The sequence below is a fragment of the Petromyzon marinus genome, chromosome 37 (genome assembly GCF_048934315.1).
Source record: "Petromyzon marinus isolate PM22_M1 ecotype Great Lakes invasive population chromosome 37, UKy_Petmar_22M1.pri1.0, whole genome shotgun sequence".
In the NCBI taxonomy this organism is placed as follows: Eukaryota; Metazoa; Chordata; class Hyperoartia; order Petromyzontiformes; family Petromyzontidae; genus Petromyzon; species Petromyzon marinus.
In genome coordinates, this window is record NC_133703.1 from 15,635,683 (window position 1) to 15,640,778 (window position 5,096).

Below are 5,096 nucleotides of genomic sequence, written 5' to 3' on the forward strand. Positions count from 1 at the left end.
TATAGTTATAATCACTTTTAATATTTTATAATTATAAGAGAATTTCAATATAATATTCTGAACATCTGCAGTTTTAGTTAGACATTGAATATTTTAAAGTGAATTTTATGCTAAATTTCAGCAACACTATTCCACATTAACACGCAACACAACAAGATCTACACTCGGTCCTCAAATGCCCATCTAACCACGCTACGGCAGAACTAGACACGGCTCGCTATCCCGGTCCGGACCACAAGCTGGGTCCCGGACCGCGTGGATAGAGGCTGCTTCTCCCCAACGTGGATCTTCGTAACACCAGCACACGAAGAACCTCGAGCTCCTCACGGGGCCCTCGTTATATGCCTCCGGGCTGGGGCTGGCTCCGCCCTTTGCCCCGCCCACCATCCAGGTCTCTCGAGCTCCTTCTCAAAGGTTCCCGAGAGCTCCTTTGGACCACGTCACCGCCCCACGGCCCCCGTCCACCGGTGGCCCCCCTCCAATATCGTCCGGTCACGTGACAGCAGGTCAACCAGCGTATCATGCCCCAAAGTAACCGTGGCCAGCTGACACTCCCTCTCGCTCCCTCACTGGGAGCCTGCACCGCACACTGCTCGCGGTGCCTCCGCGCAAACCAGCGCTCACCCAAGCCCCGGTAGGGCTGGAACTACATCCCTTAACCCGGCCATGGCTTCGCAAGCCCCGGCACCATACAGTGACAAGCAAAGTCACTACATGTGTTTTCTCTTACAACATCAGAGTGCAGCGCCACATTAAATACATACTACAATAACAATAGTTTAAAGTGATTTGAAGCATGCTTTATTTTCAAAATGAAAATATGGTTTTTGGGGGGGGGGTGGGGCAGAGCTTTGTGACGTCATATTTGAGGGGGGTCTGACTTTTTGTGACGTCGTGTGACGAGGGGGGGGAGGGGGGGGTCAAAAATCGGCCAAAATCGCGTAACGTCATTTATGGACGGCCCCCATGCCTTTTGTATCAGCGACACGCCAGCAGCAACTTCAAACACAATCCTATGGTGAAAGTGTGTTGCCACCGCAGCGGACCAGCTCGGCTGGCGCTATCCGCTCCTTGCACCCCCCCCCCACGAACGCACGCACGCCCCACTAAACACTCGCATGCACCCCCGTAGGGTCTCGAGGAGGGATCACGTGGTACGATGGGTTTTCACCCGAGGATCCCACTAGCAGGGACGTTCCACGGTTTCCCCGGACCAGGAAATTGGCTGAGCCCCTCAGACCGGATTACATGGCGGCCCCCCCCAAAAAGGGGGAATAGAGCTTTACAGGCCGGCCGCGATGAAGCATACCCAACACGGGGGGGGGGGGGGCGGGGGGGGGGGTGGGACCTTCTGCCAGTACCCAGCGGGCGAGGGGATTATCGATGAATCACCGGCGAGGAACGTAGGCACAGAGACAATAGGAATGGGGGGGGGAATGACGCGACCCCCCCCCCCCCCCCCAACGGCCAGAGCGCTCACAACGGCCGTAAAGAGGATTAGATTGTATGCGCAGGATGATGTCATATGACCCGGGGGTTAAGGGGTTTTGGACACATAAAGGGGGAGGAGGGAGACTTTTGTCAGAGTCCTTCTGGAGCGGCGGGGAGAAGCCAGCCGTCCTCAGCGTCCGTGCGACGCCTGCAGGGTGGAGCTGAGAGCGATCGATCAGACAAAGTCCCCAAGGCGAGCATCTTCCCCAGCCCCATCGGGCAGCTGCAGAGGTGAGTGGATAGGGAAAATGGAGGCCAATTCAGTCAGCTCGAGCTTAGGTGATAGACTCTGCGACGGGTAGGTGAGAGGAGGAAGGGTGCTGGCTGGAGGGGGCCATACACGGGGGTCCCTATTCGCTCCGGGAAATAAATCTTAGCACAGACTGATGTTGTGACGCGTGGTGCATGTGTGTGTGTGAAGAGCGGTGGTACAGCGATCGGCGTACGTTGGGGTGTGGGTGACTTTAATCAGTATAAGCAGGACGCGCGTGCACACATAATTAATTAATTAAACAGAGGGTCGCTTGACCGCGCAGCGAGCGTAGCGCGCAGAGAGTAATTGATTCCGAGCGCACGCATATTTAAAGACCGACGCTGTCCGAGCCGCACGCGTAGTGCGGTCACAGCCCCTATGATCACTGTTACATTGCATTTATGGCTTTATTTTGGTGATTTCGAAAAGGTTTTTGGTTTGGCCATGTTTTTGTTTATTGTAGTACGGAGTTAGACTGATGGCCTTAATCTTAGTTGTCTTGTGGTTGTTGTTGTTTGTCTTGCATACCACTGGGATTTTTGCACACAGCGTTGGTGTACGGTGCTATTTCAGGAATATTTTGATGTTTTTTTTCCTGGATTATCTGTTTGCACAGTCACATAATCACTTTAAGATGTTTTCTTGTTCATGTTTTTGTTTTTTTGTTTGTTGCGGTTGCACCCGATTCAAGAGCCGAATGGCTCACAGGGCTATACCAAATAAATGGAACTGAACTGAATTAAGACATCACAACACCCATGGGACTGACTATTGTGCATGAGCAGACTGCATTGGCAAATAGGGTAATAATTCATTCGCTTCACTTTCAAAATTCATAAAATAAAGGTGCAGGTCAAGCTTGAAGCCCTCGTATATTGGGTAAATTCATGTTTTTTTCTGTTTACAGGAAGCCCACCCACACAGACTCCTACTTGAAACCGGATTCCCACCACCACCCGACTCAGAAGAATTCTCTCATCAAAACGTTAATCCATAGGGCTCATTGCATTTCTGACAAACACCACCTGACTAGTGAATTAAAACATGTACATATGGCCCTCAAGATGAACGGCTACTCTGACCGTACCATCCGCCAAGCTGTTTCTCCCACCACACAGAAACAGTCCACTTGACACTCTGATCAAAATCATCACGTTACCATACATATCAGGCGTTACTAAAAAGATTTCCAAAATTCTAAACAAACACAAGATCCAGGTCCGGTTCAACACAGTGCACAAAATCCGCAATCTGATCCCGTCAGTAAAGGATGTGATTCCTAACCTACAGTACCCCGGGTGTTTACAATTGAGTTGTACCTGCAGGGACTGTTATATCGGGGAGACGAAACGACATATCTCTGACCGAATCCGCGAGCACAAATCAGATTTGAAACACGGCAGAACGAATTCTTCTGCCGTAGCTGATCATTGTTACAATGCTGTGGGTGATCATGATATTGTCTTCTCCGACACAAAGGTGCTCTGCAAACCTACAGGCTATTATCAGAGATTTGTCCACGAGGCCATCCAGATTTACAAACATATACACAACTTCAACCGAGAAGATGGTTTCAAATTGAGTAATCACTGGAAAGATGTTTTAAATCAAGTCAAACGTTAGCTGCCTTTCAATTTTTTGTACAGTCATTCCTCAGTGGTTGTATATCATAGTGCCCTTTGATCGCGTTCACAGAGACCTCGCATCGGGGAGCCCTTTGATGTGAGCTCACATCGAGGGGCCCTTTGATGTGAGCCCTTTGATGTGAGCTCGCACTGGGGGACCCTTTGGTGTGGGCTCACATCGAGGGGCCCTTTGATGTGAGCCCTTTGATGTGAGCTCACACCGGGGGACCCTTTGATGTGAGCCCACATCGGGGGGCCCTTTGATGTGAGCTTTGAGAAGTGGGTGTTATCCGCAGCATTCTATCAAAAGGCTGCTTAACCCAGCCCTCCCACCCACCCACGCCCCCTTACTGACTCCTCCCCCCTCCGTGAACCTGTATATAATCCAAGGTCGTCTCTGAACTGTGGTCCTAACACAGATATTCTGCGTTGACTTTTCCACCTGAAGACGGAAGCTTGTGTTCCCTCCGAAACGTCGTGTTTAATTATTTTATTTTGTTTTATTTTATCTACGTGACTTTACCGAATAAAACCAAAGAGTATGAATTCTTGCAGTTACGAAAGCTTCACATCTATGAGTAATTAATTGATTCCGAGCACCATTGGCTTGTTGACACAACGGCTTAGTAGAAATAATTAAGTAACTCTAAACTGCCGCGAGCGGCGAGTAGGGATGGAGGGGCGGACCGCGCGGGAGCATTCTAGATTTGAAGCTTTCCTGACTGCAAGGATCCATACTCTTTGGTTCTATTCGGAAAAGTCAAGTAGGTAAAAAAGGACGAGACCTGGGCTTGGCTGTCTTCACCTCAACGCTGTCCTCTGGACAGTCCGGTCCCTTCACCTGATGAAGGCCACTTGTGTTGTGGCCAAAACGTCGTGATTTATGTTGTTTTATTTTTTACCTACGTGACTTTACCGATTAGGGGAAATTATTAACTATCCCCACACAGCGGTGAGTCAAACACTTACATAATCCCCGCAGTTAGAACACGCGAGTGGGGGAAGACGCGCGTATTTAGCCCGGAGGCGGAGTCGGCCAGCCGCTCGCTAGGTCGGTCCGAGAGGACCCTGGTGTGGGGGGCGACCGGTCACCCGCTCGGGGGCGTGGGGGGCCCCAAAAGATGCAACGCGGAGGGGACGGGGGTGGGGGAGGCAGACGTCGCACCCCACCCGCTCGCGGGGAGTGGGGAGGCGGAGATCAGCCCCCACGTAATGGGGAGTGGGGAGGGGGGCATTAGCCCTCACAAAAGCACTGCTGCATCTCTGAAAAATACTGCTGCTACCAAATCTGTTTTTTGGGGGTCCATGCAGTGGGGTAATGAGTTAGTTGGCAGTGGGAAAGTGCACTTTGTGCATCTGTCAGCCATCTCGGACAATTAGCCCATAACACCTGGATTTGTCCTGTCGTCTTGTGCCAGCAAGCTTCTGATACTTCAGGTGGCTGAAAAGTGCACCTAGCCTGGCGTAGGCAGCGGTTACATCACCCGTCACTTAAGTGGCAGAATGGCGGCTGTTGTTGCTGTGCAGTAACCATACGTGGTTCAGTTGAGGCTAGACTACCAATTGGTTAACAATTTTTTCAAAAGCACCAGTTTTTCCTTACCTTTTGCACCACGACTTTGTGCAGCAGCGTCTGTGTGGCAAAAATGTCAGCCTAAATCATGTCCCAGTCATTTCGAAATAGTTCTACATCTTTCACAACCGAAACTCAAATGCGCAAGTCAATA